Here is a 19,021-nt window from a genome sequence, read left to right on the forward strand (position 1 = left end):
AATTTACATAAGAATTAACGAACACAGATTTTTATTTTATTTTATTTTTTGCTGATGTTTCATGAAAAAGGCCCAGAGGCTGTTTGGCCAGAATAGTCATTCTTATTATCGAAGAAAAAAAAATTAAAACACAGTAACACATCTTTTCCAATCAAATACACCATTGTTCAAAAGTTTGGGGTACATTACATTTTTCATGTTTTTGAATCATGTTTTGCATCAGTATAAGTAGTATAGTAAAAACTGCAATATTGTGAAATATTATTACAATTTAAAATAACTATTTTCTATTTTTATATATTTTAATATGCACTTCATTCCTGTGATTTCCAGCAGCCGTTACTCCAGATTTCAGATTCACATAATCCTTCAAAAAATATTTGAATATGCTGATTTGGTGCTCAAGAGAACAAACCTTTGAAAAGTAGTACACATACATTCTGAGATTTAATGAAAATTTGAATATATATTCATATTGCATATTGGCAAAAGGCTGTAACAAGAGAGAAAATGTTTTTACCTAGCCCAAGTTGCAACAGCAGCAATATTCAGCTTCAGTTTAATAAGATCCATGACCTCAAGGGTGACTGAAATTCCCAAAAGCTACTTTTAGCTTCTTTAAAAGAAGCAGAATTAATGAAAACCACTGAGCTAGATCTCCTTCAAACTTTGAAACATCTGAGATAACAAGCTATCAGCACTTCATTATGAAATGTGTTTCTGATAGATCTCGGCCACACGGTTAAAACCTCCCACACAAGAAAGTCACAGCATTCACACAAAGCACAGATAAACAAGCTAATGGTGCCTACTGCACAAATCCCATTCCTGGAGAAAAGAGTGAGCTCTTTACAACTGCATAGACTGACAGTTAACAAGACACAGTCCAGATTCAGCTGATTATAGTCACTCTCCAATCCAGTGCAACGCGAGCACTTCCTGCTGCAGAGCTAAATCAAAGCTGGCCAGGAGGCAGGGCGGAACAATGCCTGAGAAGCTGCATTTCTCTCTCCTCTCTGTTGCATGTGGAATGCGGTCGTTCGTTTACACAGGCTGCTCGGCTGACCCGCTATATTGTATCAAACGGTCCCTGAGCCCAAAGAGGAAGACCAGAGGGAATGGAATTGTGCTCTGTGTAATTCCACATCGGAATGTAGAGCAGGGGCACATCTCTTTTGTCCCGGGCTGGAACAGTGATTCAGAGAGAGGCGCAGCGAGACCCCCGGGGGGACCCCCTCCAAACATGAGTCTGGGCGTTGCCGGTTCTAGCCTGAGGAAGCACTGAAACACTTGAGAATGTTCTGGCTGTTTTTCCGTCACACCAGAAATAACATCAATGCAAATACAGAGTGTTTGAACTGGAAAGGACTAGACTATTTCTATAGCTAAAGTATGTAACTCCAGTTGGGAAAATGGATAAATACAAGTTCCTCTTGAAAATGAGTATTGGAGAGAGTAAAAATAGAGAGAGAAAGAGATATAAAGAGTACCATTGTTGGATTAAACCATTCAATTCAGCATTATGAGGTCATTCTAAGGGTGGATGAACCGTGTGTCTGTCAGTAAAGTCACCCTTCACAGCTATCCATGAATTCATCCACAATTTAATGCAGAAACGAACTCCAGAAACATTTGCAACTGTCAGGATTGTTTTGATGTACTAAAATGTGCACATTAAAAACATCTATGCTACACTTTAAGATGAAAACAATTTTCAACAGCAGTTATAACAGAAGTAATAGATACAATAGAAGTCAATTCTAGAACTAAAAACCCGTGATAATTCTTTAAAAGCACCACTAATAACTGCAGAAGTCAGCACGAAATGGAAATCCACCAATTTATTTGTTAAATGCATCTTATTGATCTTACTTTGAACCATCTACCCAGGTTTCCTTTTTCAGCTTTTAATCAAAAGCAATTACATTTTGTAATTAACTCAAAATGTCTTAACTCGATCTTCCACGACAGACTTCTCCAATCATTTAGTCAGCTTAAATTCCACCCATTTCTTACAATCAGCTACAAGCTTGCATTAATATCTGCCTCCATCCAATCAATAACCGCTGGATAGAACCGTTTTACTCACAACATGGAAGAAAAGATATGTTGCTAGTTCCATTACATCACAACTTTAAAATGTGGCAAATTGCAAACACTCTCCAGGTTACTGATTAAGTCTACTACCAGAACAAAAAAGGGAACAGAACAGACATCATATTTACATGAACGTTTAAGCCTAACTAAAATCACACCTCCCCAACAATTTATTAAAGTATAGTGCCCCAAACAGCTGAGTTCCTTCCCCTTGTCACATTTTTACAGATTTTATAGTGTTATAACAGCAAGTAACAGAATATCTGAACTTTCCCATCCGCTCTAGGGATGTTCATGTCTCTACACGCTCTCTAGAGAGATGTCTTCGTTCAGATGTTTTACACTCACCCTAGATAGAGAGACTGAAGACTGAAGTGCTGCCACAGCTGACTTACATGCAGTCATCATCAGCAAGCCAATGCTCACCATTAACAAGTCTGGGCATTGACAGTAAAGCGGAGTACCTATTAGTGGAGCAACTCTACAATAAGGCTGCAGGGGTCCTTGCATTCTTGGAGAGATGAATACAATCACTAATGATTGCTGCATAAATTATTCAAAAACAAAAAAGTGACATAGCAAAGATGCATTATTTTAAATGGCATGTGCACTAATTAGAGCTATCAATCGATTAAAATAATTATTAATTTATTTGTTAGGGTTAATGCATTAAAGAAAAAATTGTGTGTGCGACTGCTTTGGGCGGATTATATAGTCTAAATTACTTTCTAAATATTTATGTAGCCTAAATAAATTGTTTTATTCTAGTCCTTCCATGTCCTAATTAAGTCAACATCGAAGTAAATGATATTTAAAAAAAAAAAAAAAAGTACCCTTCTCAAAATGCATGGGACATTCACTAAACTTTTTACAAATCTGCATTAACACATTTATTTAAATAATAAAATACCCATGCATTATGTACTTCATACTCTTACCTTCATAAGATGTTTTTGGCACTGACCTGTTGCTCCGATGTGTCCTTACTTATACTAATAAACTTTTCTGCTCTTTTTACAAATAACACAGAATAGAACAAAACCGGTGTAACGTCAAAGTGAATTAACACATTCAATAGTAAACATCATGTGGGTCAACTTGGACTTCCCTTTGCACACAAACACACCCAAAAGAAGAAGATTGTTTAGTGAGACTACATTCAAGATAGTAACGCAACGTGTATCGGTTCATTTTTGTGCTGAGAAACTAGCGCATTACATTTCAGGCCCCTTCTTTAAGCCCCTAACCAAAAGAATGGGGTTGCCAGATGTGGGACACGCATGCCGAATACACCCACTACAGCATTTGCTCTTACACTCCTGACGGCCACATGCAGGAGAAGAAAAAGAAGGTAGTGGTTTGGCGTAAGAAACTAAATACACACACATACACACTCAATCAACAGAGGGCGGGGAAAGCAGCAGCTGGTCTGAGGTCGATTTAAGGGCTTCATCTGAGCCTGACAGGAGAAGTTGCACTGCACGTTTTTTTGACGTGGACGAGGGGTGCCAGGAAGCTCTTGCTGGTTGTGATTAGGCAGCAGGCCCTTCCATCTCCCAGGCCTCCCTGCAGCGACGGAAACCAGATAGCTGCGCCTAATAAACCACAAGCTGCGCCCTCTCAGAATCAAGGGGCGGCCCCATGCAACCGCTGTCTTGTGTCTTTATAAGGAAACTCACAGTCACTGATGTGTGATGTCGGCAGTCCAAATCCAAAGCACACATCAGATAATGCATCTGCAATCAACGGCCAGCTTTTATGGTTCATCTCCATGCTGGGCTCCAAACAATTTGAGTAGCATTAGAGAAACAGAGTTGCCCAGTAAGCTTGAGTGTGCATCAAAAGGGTCACATTCTACACTTAGCATTTCTTGTTCCCTGAAGTCCACTTATAATGTTAGTCGAGGTTTCTGAGACCAATAACAGCATTCATTTAGTTTTACCTGATCATTTTATACCCTCTCTGAGCCCGTTTTGAATAATACCCTTAAGAAATCAATATGCAAAAGACCATACCATTCACTTTGGAACTCCACATACTTCAGGCATCGCCAAGTAAAGAGGTCATATGCTGAATATGAGACAAAATAAATATAATAAGCAAAATTGAATTATATAATATATATATATATATATATATATATATATAATATGTATTATACAAATAATTATGAATTATTTTGCATTTTATGTACAGATATATGCATGACAAACTGAAAACATACACTTTTTTTGCAAACATACTTTGAAACAATATTGTGAAAAGTGCTATACAAATTTGTATAAATTCTAAAAATAAAAAAACCTAATAAAAATATTTTAACTGAAAATTGACAGTCAATATATTAATATTTTGCAATATATCACTACCATATTGATTATCATTCAATTGTAATGTGAATTGTGCAATTAATTTGTAGTATTTAAATGGAGTGATTTTAATTTTTAGTAATTTAGATTTAATTACAATTAGAAATGTCAATATTAGGCATTTATCGGTTGTTGGCCATAACTTAAAAACAATAATTATAGGCATCGGATGGAATTTAATTATCAGAAAATTTGAGGAGGGCTGAGTGTGCCATTTAGGCCAAAAATGAAAACACTCATGTAGAAAAAAATCCATATATGGGCTTGGTAGACTGGTAGACTGAACCCTTATTTAAAAAATCCCATTTCCATGATATCCCCACTTTAAAATCCTCTGCAAGAACAAAATAGTCTGCAATGCTTCTGGTTAGTAAAGAAACTGACATAGTAGCGAGAGGAGTGTGGGAGTTATGTTGTGGTTATTGTGTTTATTTTTCCCATTCCAGACTGCAAGAGCAGATCTAGGAGTCCTTACCTCACCAACAGCTCCTGGCAGCAGGCCAGGCTGTCTAACACACTGACCTAAAGAGTGTGTGACTGAAGACGGGGGACACGAGAGGAGGAGAAAGAGCGAGACAAAGACAATGTGTGGTGAAGAATAAACAGGGAACACTAGCACATTATTTCTCTGCAGCGGTCTGTTCTTTTCCCTTTAATCTTTCTGACATACGTGGGCATGCGTGTGTGAGCAGAATGCCAAACATAGCAGAGCGTGTGCATGCACGACTCCCACAGGTGATGTCATCCGAGGGGACATGACTGCACATGAGACAGGAGCTGATTCACTGCCAGCATCTCTAGGTTCTTTGCATAAGAAAGCTCTCGTGAGTACTGATCACTCATCTGCTCTCAGATCTGGAACCCTGAAACCTGAATCCACTAAGAAATGAGATGAACTCGGTAAGTGGATATGCTTCTGGCGGACTGGCACGCTCTACAAAACCCAGCCATCATGAGAAGAGCATAACGGCAACACAAATGATGCAAGATGGTGTGTATGCTGCGTGTTTGTGGATGAGGGAGAAAGACATTAACGACTTTTTAATGTCAGTACTTAAATTAGTCTCTTTACGTTTCAAATGAAATGCTCAGGCTAATGGAAGCTTCATACATTAGCTTGCATTTCACGCAACATTTCTCCCTTGACTTTTTTTTTTTTAAAGAGACTGTGCAAAATGTGTTATGTGTGAATTTAGATCAAAGAAGATGACTAAACTTTATGCCGTTAGGCACTGAAAATCACCAAATCTCCAAAAGTTGCACCACATTTTATGTAAACAACACCAAAATCTGTTAGGCTAGTGGTAATGTATCATGACAGGGTAGTTTGAAAATGCAATAGACAATAGAAAGTACAATAGATTGGGAGGGCAAAAAAATGTGGTCTGTTATTCACCGAAAACTATCATACAGCTTTAGAAGACTTAATTTGAATCACCTTTTTTGGTAAATTTTTTTGGTTCACATTCTACTAAACATCTCCGCTTAGTAGAATGCTAATACAGCATACACACACATCTCCTACTAAAAGTCAGTCATGCAGGTTTGGCACAACATAAAGGTGAGTAAATAATGACAGAATATTCATTTTTGGGTGAATTAAATTCTTTTAAATCCTTCCAAGCATCCCAGCAACAAACCATGAGATGTTTATTAAACTTTAATCTACATTTTAGCTGACTAGCATCACTGAGTCCCTTAGACAGTTTAAGATATCTGTCAGACATCTAAGTGTTTGTAGCTAAATTAAGTACTGGGCTGAGGCTTATAATCATGCCACTTTACTCTCGGCTCCCTCTCTAGAGAAACTGCGTTAACTGCTTAAACCATCAGCACATACTGCTGGTGAACTGCAATGCCTCACGAAAGCACAGGGAAATGAACAAAGTCTCCATAAATAAACACTGCAGCTGTGATGAGGATGTGTAATATTAAGGATCTAGACCAGGGGTGCCCAACCCTGCTCCTGGCGATCGACTGTCCTGCAAAGTTTAGCTCCAACTCTAATCAAAGACACCTGCCTTTAATTTTAAAGTGATCCTGAAGACCCTAATTAGTTGCTTCAGGTGTGTTTGATTAGGGTTGGAGCTGAACTTTGCAGGACAGTCGATCGCCAGGAGCAGGGTTGGGCACCCCTGATCTAGACCCACACCCACCTAATCCTAATCTATGAACACGCCCACCTTGTCTCATTACACAGACCACACCCTCCCAAAAGCATACCCCTCAGGCCACGCCCCCATCTCAGAACCCATGCCACGCCCACCCCATTTCAGAAGACTGACATTCTTCACTGACATTTCCCTGTCAAAAAATAAGATAATGCTGAAGAACTTTAAGAGTGTCTCGAGGTAGAGCACTTGACCTAAGAATCAATTCATAAGTCAAAAAAATTATCTTGTCATAAGTCCAGACTACCTAAAGTATTGAAATAAAACGGTAAACAAAGTGAAATGTCCAGTTAGTGGCACTTAAACCATATTCAGTTTTATCTAAAACAGATGACAGCAAATCTGCCAATGTTTTATTACATTGGTTGTTGTACTTATCGCAAAATGTCCGGCTAATGGCGCTAAAATGTTAAAAGTCGTTTGAATAGTCGAATAATGCACCACCTACACTAAACTCTGCCCCAAAAAGATGTTAAAAAAGATGTTAACAAAAGTGTGACAAACACATTTGCTAAAGCAGCCATGCTATTTTTGCAACTCTGTGCTCTTTTAGCATTAGACTTATGTTTTACTGGACTCATACCCATGTGCAATGCTGTACCAGGTGAGCTATCGAGCAATGTATCGACCATACATATGCATCTAGTTATGTGATGCAAACATCAAAATGTATTATTTTACAAATCATGCACTATGGTAAAAGTGTTTGTCATAACATAGTATGTGAAAATAAGTCCTTATTAATAAATAGGCCTAATCCGCCACTGTAATCATATTTTGTGTGAAAAGGACTAGTTGTTGGTGTCTTAACGTCAATAGTGTTAATTTCAGCTGAAAATGCAGTGAATTGTACATAATAGGTATGCAATAAAGTAGGTAGAGGCACATTTTTCCAATGTGTGTATGTTGAATATATTGGCAGCAAAACAGCTTTCTCAATAACTTCGAGAAGGTTTGAAAAATCAAACGTGATAAACTAGAAAAAGAAAGATAAACCTTACTAGGAACTTATGGGGATTTCCACACTCAACTTGTGGAGAGTAAACCTTTAGTTCCCCAGTGTGCTTTTACCATTATGCTTTGACAAAGAAACGAGAGAAGCATGTTCCAGAAGTTCCTAAAAACAACCTAATCAATTCTGGGCCACTAATAATGAGATACTGATATGATTCAGTGTCCAGCAACCAATCAGAACTGGAGTCTGGTTTGAGGGAGGAGCTACAGAACTCCACTTGATACAGTGGGGAAAATATTTATTTGATCCCCTGCTGATTTTGTAAGTTTGCCCATTTACAAAGAAATGAAGGCTCTGTCATTTTTATGGTAGGTTTATTTTAACGTGTAGAGAGAATATTAACCAAAAATCCAGAAAAAACACATTATATAAAGGTTAGAAATTGATTTGCATTTCAGTGAGTGAAATAAGTATTTGATCCCCAAGCAAAACATGACTTGGTACTTGGTGCAGAAACCCTTGTTGGCAAGTACAGAGGTAAGACGTTTTTTGTAGCTGGTCACCAGGTTTGCACACATCTCAGGAGGGATACTTCTTAGGCCCCGTCCACACGGAGACACGTATAGCTGTATATGCATACATTTTGTATCATATAGGCGTTTCGTCCACACGGATCCGGCGTTTTGGGAGAGTGAAACCGATATTTTTCAGATTTACACATTACAGATTAATAAATGTATTGTTCCATGTTCGTATGTATACCACGCGCAAGGTTTATGTGCATAGTCCAAGTCTTCTCCATTTTTAGTGTATTTCTGTGGCAGATTTACAGCGCCACATACTGGTCTGGCATGTATACTACATAGTTTTGTGTCGGTTTTGTGGTTTCATGTGGACGCAGATCGGATAGGGAAAGCTCTGGCTTCATGTGGACGTAGCCTTAAAGTGGCAGGACTAATCTGTGTTCCACATGGGCACATTACCAATCTGTGGGAGCCAGAATTCTTGCTGGTTGGTAGGGGATCAAATACTTATTTCACTCACTGAAATGCAAATCAATTTCTAGCCTTTATGTAAAATGTTTTTTTTCTGGATTTTTTGGTTGATATTCTGTCTCTATACATTAAAATAAACCTACCATAAAAATTACAGACCCTTCATTTCTTTGCAAGTGGGCAAACTTACAAAATCAGCAGGTGATCAAATAAATATATTCCCCACTGTACTTGGTAGCAATACACCTCATCATGGTCAAGACAGATCTGTGCCTAGAAAATCTGAAGGTAAAAGGAAACTATCAATCAGGTTAATTTGGAAATGTAGAGTCTACAGTACACTCTGCTCAGTAAAGTGTTGAGTAATCAATAAACAAATTGGCTGAAAAATTACAACTTTCAAGACAAACCAAGAAAGGATCCACATCAGCTGCGGGTGCATTCTGAAAAGTGGGTGGAACTCATAAGCCTGACTCATGAATATTAATTAGCTGATTTAACATTCACCAGTAGTACTTAAAGACAGGTAAGTCTGCACTAGCCATAGTAGGCAACTTTAAAATGGCATTGTTGCATGTGGCCAGCTACAATTTTCATCAAATGATGGTCAAAACTTTTCAAAAGCAATTATATAAAAAAAATACAAGTGTTCTCTCCAGTTTTAATGGATGTTATGCCCTGACACATCAGTAAAAATCCACACCCAGAGGGAAATCCCTCTGCAAAGAGGAAATGTTGTATCATCTATTGCATACAAAAGTGCAGTAATAAACAGCAATCATTAAGCTAATTATGGTCAAAATGTAGGTCCAAATCAATTACATTTATGGTCTCAGGAAGATGGATAATTAAACTATAATTGCCTTCTGTTTGAATATATCACGCTAAGAAAAACTATGTTTATAGCAAACAAAGTCATTCAGTCAATTCCAGTGCAAATGGAATTAGGAGGACAGCAGAGGGAAGACAGTCGGCCTGCCGGGATTGCTCGTGCCTGCTGGTGCCTGGCGGCTTTCTTTTCTCGGAGCTGAACAGACTGCTGGGATCTGCAGGGGTGGTTAGCTTTGCTATTCTGAGGAGCGTGGAGAGAAGCACCACTTTCTCCCACGGGATTCATCGGAGGGAGTCTGAACATGTCACTCCATAGAAAAGTCAACTGATATTTCGACAAGAGAGGCAAGCGGGAGGTAAAACGCGGTGTGCAGCATCGTACAAATAGGCGAATACTCGTATGCAAATATACGTAAGTGCGTGCGCACATCCTAGGAGAGATGAACGCGATACTCATTGGAGCTGGAAAAAATGCCTCTTAAAACATAAAAGAGATTGGCGTTCAAAAGATGTGCAAATGTGCAAACAGAGAGACTCATATGCACATGAATGGGTCACGTACATGCAGATGATACATGAGAGCTCTACAGTAGTGCACTAAACACAGTACCTGAGTCTATCTGAAGATGATGGGATTAATTTAAAATCCACAGAGCTGTTTAAGGACGTATATTTAGAGAGCCACACAAAACAACAACTGGCCTGAGCTGACAGCTACAAAACAGAGCAGCAGACTGGATTAATCTACAAGTGTATGGCTTCAAAGATATCTATAATCAAGGCCACAATTTAATGAGAACTGCTGCTGTAATGTTGCTATAAGGAACCAAGGCTCAACATTAAGGACTTTTTCTTGCCAACGCAAACAAATGTGCATTTCACACAATTATATACAATTTCTAAACAAAAATATGAAAATAATTAAATAAAAAATATACAATATATAGAATAAAATATTTACTAAAACATAATAAAATAGTTATAATAATACATATATAATGAATAAAATTAAAAAACAACAATACAAAGAAATAATTAAGAAAATAGTTTCTTTTATCTAAATATATATTTTTTCCATATTTTATGTAGTTTATTTAAAAATATATTTTTGTATTAAACTGTAAATTATAAAAAGTATTTAAAAATAAAATAAAACTAAATAAAATTTTGTAATCCACTTGGGAACATGTGAGAAACTCCAACTGAACGTTTATGGATGTTACATTGCATCTCAGAGTTTTGTGACAAGAAAGTATTTTTTAAACATTTTTTGGTTGAAACTTGCTAAAACTAATCTCTTATAATTTCTAAAACATTTCTCAATATCCTGCATTTTGATTTTCTCTAACTGCTTTTTAAAAGTGAAGTGAGTAATTTCTGAAACAATAGCTTCTCTGGAAAAGAAAAAAAAATGCTGCCACTTCCGAGTACTTCACTAATGATCTCATGTATCTATGACCGGAATGCTTTAATTTACTCTATTAAAAGGGTTGTAGTGAACTGAGAACTCCATGAAGACTCTATTAAACCAGCCCTCAACATGGAAATTCTTCAACCCCTTCCTTATCACATTTTAAATTTCCCACAATCTATTACTTTAATGAGGCTGAGTATACATGGCTCTACAAGTCTCTACCATGACCTGTAACCCCATAAACTCAGGAGGCCCAAAGCCTGACCTCTGACTTAGCTCTGGTCTCCTCCCCATGTGTAAAGCCACCCTAAACCGCCATAAATGCTAAGAAACCAGTCTATATCCACTGTGATTAAGGGGTCCTTGGAATCCTATAAACTGGGATTTTTTGTGCCAGGTTCTATCAAAAGTGTTTCCCATGTCCCTGAAGAAAAGCAACAAAATGAAACGCATCAGGCGATCATACGGCCCGTGTTATTTTTTTCTCTGCAGTGGGTTCCTTTGAGCAAAATCTCTTCACTACGGTGCCATAAATAAAACAAACTCTTGAAGCTTTCGCAGGTTTTCCAGTAGGAGTAACTTCTCTCAGTAAGTGGTAACACACAAACAATGCGTATTTTGATGTCTATTTAAACTTTTACGCTAACTCGCAGCCTTTCTAGAAAAGTGTGCCACAGAAAGCAATGATTTTTGTACTTCTATGATGTTTAGGACAAATCTAAGCACAAATCCTTAAAGACTGTGGTGAAAAAATACATATTTACTACTAATGATTAATCAGCCAATATTTTGTAACCAACACTGTGATGCTATTTTTCAACATTTTTTATTTATTTAATTTTTTTGTGAATTTTAAGTAAAACACTGAGTGACATAAGAGTTGTATTTCAATTTCACTTGTATTATGTATATATCTGCATTATATCTGTCACTTTTAATATCGTATTGGCATCGGTTATTAGAAAGACATATGTCGACCTGGTGTAGAATACTTATAAAATAGGTATACACAATATATATCAGTATCATATTGTTTACAGGATGATATTCAAGATTGTTTTTTTATCAGTCGATATTGGATATACATTTCCCATATTTTTCCATTACACTACCTTTGTTGTCATCTAACACACAGTTAGAGTTAATCATTAAAAACAATAATCATTGAATAATACTGGTAAAATTCCTTTTTCACAGTGTACCTTATAATATTGTGATGCCTAAAATCACCTGTAGCATTGATTTTAGTTTGTATTTACATTTTTTTACATAAATATATATATATATATATATATATAGACTGATAGCAGTAAACTGATATCCAATATTTTGAACCGATATATATGTCTGGTGTAAAAATGAAAATTAATGTCAACATTAAGACTGACATGGGCTCGGACTAAAAACTTTCTTTAAATGCTTTTATGTGATCATGAAGATGTGATCTTTATGAAAGTGACAGCAACAGGAAGTCTTGTGCCCATTTAACAGCCTATGCCAAGTTTATAAAAGATAAATGAATTTTTAATAGCATTTAGAATCAGTCAGTAAAAATGGCCACAAGTATATCCGCCATGAAGTAAAACATCCCCATACAAAATTGAACCCCAGTAGAGTTGTGGCAGATAAGACTACAGGTGAGAGATACGCCAGACTTGGCTAAACTCAGAGCCAAAGGTGCTGTTGCAGTCAGGATGGAGCCAATAACCAGCCAGCAAAGTTATTAGCACCTCAGCTAGCAGCCGGCTACGGATGTGCTATCACGTGCTATCAGCTCCGGTGAATTTAGCATAGCAAACTCATGGCCTGCAGTAAATCTGTGTCAAAGAAACACAGTCTAGTGGTAATGACTATATAAACTGGTCTCTTGCCTGTAATTAACACAAACCACAGCAGGGCTGAAAACAAACACCATATTTGTTGTGTTTTTTTTACACGGCTCTTTTTCTAACTCAAATCTGGATGAAACCATGTAATCATCTCTAGGAACAAGCACAAGGCCATTACATCAGAGACAGTCTGAAATAAAAGGTATAATGACATAGCAGTCTGGCTCACTGTTTGCCATTAATTGTTTTCAACCGGTTCAAAAGAAATCTAATTGTGTCAAATGATCTATCAGAACTTAGACTTACTAACAAACAAAAGGCTTATTATGAGCAATGTTTATGAATGAGACAATCAAGAACATTTAAAGGTTTAAAATGCTAGTATGCTAAACCTTTTGATCTGAGCTACAGCAGCATTAAAAAACAACTTGAAAAGATTCAGAGGCCCACGTAACGGATAGAAAAGGCTTTTGTTTTGGTAAATGATGCAGTTTTAACTGGCCCTGTCAAAATTCTGTGTTGAAGCCCAACATGTTATTTGCAAGTCAATCAACTCACCTAGGTTACAGGTTGTCAAGGAGAATGAGTGAAAACAAACATGGAGTAGCAATCACAGTTTCACTATCAGACATTTCCTTCTGATGCAACGAATCGGTGGGGGCTCTGCTGAGAAAGCATCTAAAATGATTTATCAAAGTGAACATTTGCTCTTTTTCTCACATCCTCTCAACCAGCGTGGTCTCAATTTCTGTTCGCAGAAACAGAAAATCTAAATTCTGTCACCATTTACTCACCCTCATGTCATTCCAAAACCGATTTTCGCTGACCAAAAAAAGGAATGTTAGGCAGGATGTTCATGTTGCTCTTTTCCATACGATAACTGTGAATGGTGACCAAGCTTCAAAAATGACAAAAAAAAGCACCATGAAAGAATCAAAACAATAGTTCATACACTTAAAAATAAAGGATCTAAAAGGGGGTTTATGCAGCGATGCCATAGAAGAACCATTTTTGGTTCCCCAAAGAACCTTTAAGTAAACAGTTCCACTCTAAAAAAATCCATTTGTGGGTTCAAAATGTTCTATGGATGGTTAAAGGTTCTTCATGGTACCATAGATACCAATAAAAAATCTTTTTGACCTTTATGATCCACACACTAGTGGTCTTTATAGCTCTCAAATCTAATTTATGCAATTTGAACAAACACATATTGAATATTTATTCAACATTCAGCCAGGTGTGATGTTACTTTTCTCTCATTTTTGGAGTTTGATCAATTTTTGGTCGCCATTCACTTTCACTGTATGCAAAAGTACAGCATGAACATTCTGCAAAGCATCTCCTTTTGTGTTTCACGGACGAAAGTCATACAGGTTTGTGTGACTAACTGCAAACCATTCCTTTAAAATGTAACTGGCATTTACACTGAGGTACAATTTTAGCCACACTTCTGATCTAGTTACACTAAACTACAAGGCAACTGATGCCCACAACAATTACAAACACTGGCTCAAAGGGCAGGGGTGTCAAACATCCCCTGTCAAAACAACATCACTAAGACTAAGGCAATAGCACAATTTTGATTGCTAGAACCAGTAAGCTGCTTAGAGACTGGAAAACAACAAGTCGGGAGGCAGATTATGGAAGGAAAAGGAGCAACGGGAGACGAGATCAATGAGAACTCAGTCCAACCTCTAGTGTCAAATGTCAACACATGGCAGGGCATCTAATGTCTGACTACAGCATATAGACCCCAGGGATGCGTTTACACACACAGGCTAATTCTCTGCAGACAAATGAGCAATGCCGCTTCATGAACTTGTTGCTCAAACCATTTCATTGTGCATTTCTAAATCCGATCTCAGCCTAATAGAAGGTGTCATCATAAAGGCTGGGTAGTAGATCTAATATTTATGTGCATAATAAACTAACATTGTGAACATATGGATGATTTCACTATGCTTTTTCCAATTTATATGTATTTTTAGGCTATTTCTGGCCTTGCGTCAATCCTGAAATAAAGCACTTAGACAGAAGACATTTTGATAATCAGTTCAGTGAGTTTTTTTTCTCAAAATGTAATGCTCAAAAACACTCCTTTAAAGCAGATTTTTATTTTATTTTATTTTGGCAGTTTGGCCAAAACAATCGTGCCATGAAACGTACAGAGACTTAAGCCATTTCAGAGACAATATGTAGGCCTACATAAAACCATGTTTAATATGGCTGAAAAATATCTAGATTTTCTTTTTTTAATCAATATTATAAATTTCATCCAGCCCTTAAAAAGCCTTTAAATATAACACTCTCCTGTTCAAAAGTTTGGGATCAGTAATATGTTTTTAATGTTTTTATTAGAAGTCTCTTACACTGCTGCATTTATTTAACATTAATATTGTGAGATTACAATTTAAAATACATCTTTACTATTTTAACATTTTAAAATGTAATTTCCTGTGATTCAGAAGCCATTACTCAAGTCTTCTGTGCCACATTATTGTGCTGCTTAATATTTTTGTGGAAATCATGATACATTTTTTTGTCAGGATTCTTTGATAAAGAACAGTATTTATTTGAAATAGAAATCTTGTATAACATTATTAATGTCTTCACTGTCTTCAGAGACAAATTGATACTTTATCAATGCAGTGCATCCTTGTTGAATAAAAGCAGCATTTTCTTTCAAGAAAAAAACAACAACATATTACTGACAACATTTTTCAACATCAGCGTACATATATAAAGCAACAACAAATATCTGAATTTCAATGTGCTCATAAGTGTCATTCGAATGTCTATTTCTGGATCATAGACTCAGAAAAGGCCCCAATCTTGCAAGTCACAAATAGCTTCCACAGTCATGGCTTACATGCTTAAATGAGGACAATGATGTGTGGGAATAGATGGAGGAATTGCTTTGGGATTAGCGTTAGAAAACGTGAGCGTCAAAGCTGAGCTACACCACATTAGCTCAGTAACCCTTGGAAACAACTTGAGAGCCAATTCTGAATTCTTACACTGAGATCCACTTGATATCTGCTAAAAACAAAGTATATTTACAATATCAAACCCACCGCTATCTTTACACTCACTTGGTCTCGCACAATCACATGACTTAAAAGGAGGAAGGAAGGCGTGACAGGGCCACCAGGTTTCATGAGGCCCTTTGGCCTAAAGAGGAAGTGGTCCAATTTGCTGAGGGATGCCAACAGCCTTCTTTTCCCCAGACTGTCATGCTCTTCCTCTCCATAGCATCTCCTTTCCTTTCTGCTCAGTTGGTTCCTCTAAAAGTCTCAAAAAGTTACCGACAGCTGGCAGTTAATGTTTTGTCATCTCATTACCCACTGGCTTCAAAACGCTATTCCGTTTCCTAGTCAAATGTCAAAGCCTTGGTGGGAAACCACAGCGCTTACTAACGCCATAGCTGTTCTCAATACTCAATATTCAATATCAGGGGCTCAAGAGGTAAAGTTTAAGGATCTGAAACTGAAAAACCCACAATCAACCATATATATACCAGTTACAGACCCATAATATAGTGACACTAGAAGAATACCGAGCGTAATTCAGACTAGCAGGCTGGTTATTCAGACACGGCCCTCCAGAGGAATCAGTCCAGACAGCTGTATTAGAACTGCCATTTACAAAGTCAAAGAGATATTTGCTTCCCTGACAGACCCCGTGTTTGTTTGCATATGGTTTGACTCCCACAAGAACGCTGCTGGGAAGTTCTGATACAGCTCAAAGCAAGAACCACACTGTAACCGCAACAATCGCGACTATAATTATACAAAACAACTAGGAACTACACGAAAGCGATACCTGAAATCGACACATCATAGCAGACGTGGCTCTAAACGTTTTTTCCAGGACCCAACCCAGATTTTTAAAGGGTGTTCAAACGGTGGGCAGCCTTCTTTGAAAGGAAGTCCACATCTCTTCATTTTGTTATTTTCAACAGAGCCTACAGACCGGCATTCCTCTGTGCCCAAGAGGACACACTATCACGGGGATTTCCTTCCTCTTGCTCTAGGAGGGACAGGACCGGGGTCAGACCCCACTAGGGTGAGGTCGTCCCGACCCAACACTCCAAAAAAGATCTGTGCCAAGTACTGGTATGGTAACAAGCTTGGCTTCTCAATTTGAGAATTTGGACATGTATGTACACATGTATAAATTACACATTTTTTAACTCAAACTTGATGACATAGGTAAACAGGACACAAGAAAAAAAGATGCAAAAACAAAGCTATGACTGTGTTAACTCATATTTCACACGAAGTTAGTGAACTGACAAAAGAGTTTTGACACAGGAAATGTAAGGGTGTACATACACTTATCTGCCTTTGACAGTGACAGATATATTGCTGCCTACTTTTCCGTGATTGGGAATGACAAGTGTTTGCTCAATACCCCCTCAAAAACAGGAAACGGTGTTCACTCGATTGGTGGTTGCACAAGTTGTCATAAATATTGCAGCAAACATAAACCTATACAAATTCCACAAAGCCTAAATGGAGTTTTGAACCATTTTACAGTGGAAAGGTGGCACAGAAGCTCTATGTATTCCACAAATAAAGGTGTATTTACGCAATGGAGTAAATTAAAATAATACAAAGATTAAAATAATGCTAGGAAATTCAGAATATAGAAATATAATGTGAAATTACAAATATAACAAACTATGAAAATGTTAATTCATAATACTGTATATGCTTAAATGTGCAGTCACATTGGCTAGTTTTTCAGCAAAATTTCACAGGCAAAAAAAAAAAAGGTTCATCATTAATAGCATAGCCATTTATGAAGCAGAGCTCACATTGAAGTCACCGTCAAATCAAGCAGTTTTCTGTTGGTGAGTGCGGCCAATTTGTGTGACCAACTTGAACATGAGTGAAATCTGCATCGGAAACATTTCGCCATCACACAAGACTCCCAATCGTGCGAATTCCCATTGGAATGACTAGATTTCGTCCATAAAAATTGCAGACAAATGGTAAATGTGACCGCACCTTAAGGCTGCACTGATGCTGCATTTCATTCCCACAGAAGCAAAGCAGCATCAGATGCAGATACTATGTGCTTAAGGGGAATCTGGCATATTTTAGTAGTTATTTATGTGACATGGCATTTCTACACAGACTTTATAGCAGACACAAAGCCACCTCAGAGCAGGCTGTGTAGAGACACCTTTGGAGAAAGGCTGCTATAATTTGACAAGAGCCCCGTCATTAAAGATCAAGCCATTAAAAATGCATGGAGAAGCAACAGGATCTTCTTTAACAACCTCTTTGAGAGACTTCAGCCTCATATCCCTTCTCAGAGGACAATATTCAAAATGTCACATCCAACTAGGAGTCTATAAGGGCCCTGTGATGTTTCCTGGTCTATGAAGTGGATTTAAAAAAAAATATATAATTCTTTCCGTAACTCTGAAAAGCAGGAGTGCAAAGTATTCCTACGTGAGCTGACGGTCACTCCACCGTGAAAGAAAACCGAGTCATTTTCTCCAATTCTTCTTGAATGAACTAGTCATCTCCCTCGACTGAGGAACAGAACAGAACAGAACTAGGCGGGGCCGGTAATCAGTCAAATCTAGAAGGAAAGACTGCGTTGGAAGCGCTAAATGTGCCTTTTATCACAATGCCTGACACTCCTTATCCATCTCTTTACGTAAACCGTGTCGAAAAATGCAGCTTTGACGGTTAGAAGCCGATAATCTGTGCTTCGTTAAACTACTCATTCGTACAACTTTTCCATTTCCGCTATAACTTCCACAGTGCCGTGGGCATAAGACAACAAAAAACGCCATTCTTCACACAACAAAACACCGCAAACCTCGCGCTTTTCCCAGCGATCATTTTCGCCATTAAGCCGAGTCTGGCAACTCTAAGGAGTTGAATTGTTTCACTCCAGCTCCGCCATATTCTAGACAACTGAACTGCTCTTCCGCAAACCCTTTGCCGGTCTGCTTTGCAACATTGTAACATTCCGCCATTCAGCCGCTACAATGTATCAATCAAGCTGTGACATCATAATCCCCTCATAGTTCCCGAGCAATACACGCGCCGTTACGACTGTAATGCCACAGAATCTCGCGCAAATGCGATACTTACAGCAATCCGCTCCAGCCAGTCAGTCCGTCTGCGCCTGTGCCTGTGAAAGAGCTGCTTGCCTCTGGGAGGGTGGGTGAGGTTTAGAGTCGAGCATGACGTTACAGCCTCGGTTTCAGCACCGTACACTCCTGAGCTCTGCCTACAATTGAGCTGAACGGGAAACGGAGAACGAGCGCTGCTAAATGTGGCACATGGAAGTGACAGTGTCGATGGATATGTACAGTACCTACAGTACAAGATAGGG

At 38.0% G+C, this 19,021-nt stretch overlaps 1 protein-coding gene and 1 long non-coding RNA gene across 4 annotated transcripts in view; one reads left to right on the forward strand and one right to left on the reverse strand.

Annotated features, from left to right (window-relative positions):
- The window catches only part of LOC107695907 (ras-related protein Rap-1b-like), a 76,465-nt gene that overhangs the window by 36,566 nt on the left and 20,878 nt on the right, over positions 1-19,021 (reverse strand). The window contains exon 1 of one of the 3 annotated variants that reach the window (XM_016496019.1): positions 18,778-18,847. The exons of 1 other annotated variant lie outside the window; for it this stretch is intronic. The gene's annotated coding sequence lies outside the window, so the exon portion shown is untranslated. Of the gene's footprint in view, positions 1-2,016; positions 2,028-18,777; positions 18,848-19,021 lie in introns of those variants that run through there. One more of the 3 variants, XM_016496021.1, reaches the window with a different exon arrangement.
- Positions 1,551-18,851, forward strand: LOC107695908 (uncharacterized). The gene is made up of 3 exons (XR_001635041.1): positions 1,551-1,562; positions 12,463-12,469; positions 18,780-18,851. It is a non-coding gene; the product is annotated as an uncharacterized LOC107695908 (long non-coding RNA).

This window comes from Sinocyclocheilus anshuiensis, unplaced genomic scaffold (genome assembly GCF_001515605.1).
Source record: "Sinocyclocheilus anshuiensis isolate Anshui unplaced genomic scaffold, SAMN03320099.WGS_v1.1 scaffold538, whole genome shotgun sequence".
In the NCBI taxonomy this organism is placed as follows: Eukaryota; Metazoa; Chordata; class Actinopteri; order Cypriniformes; family Cyprinidae; genus Sinocyclocheilus; species Sinocyclocheilus anshuiensis.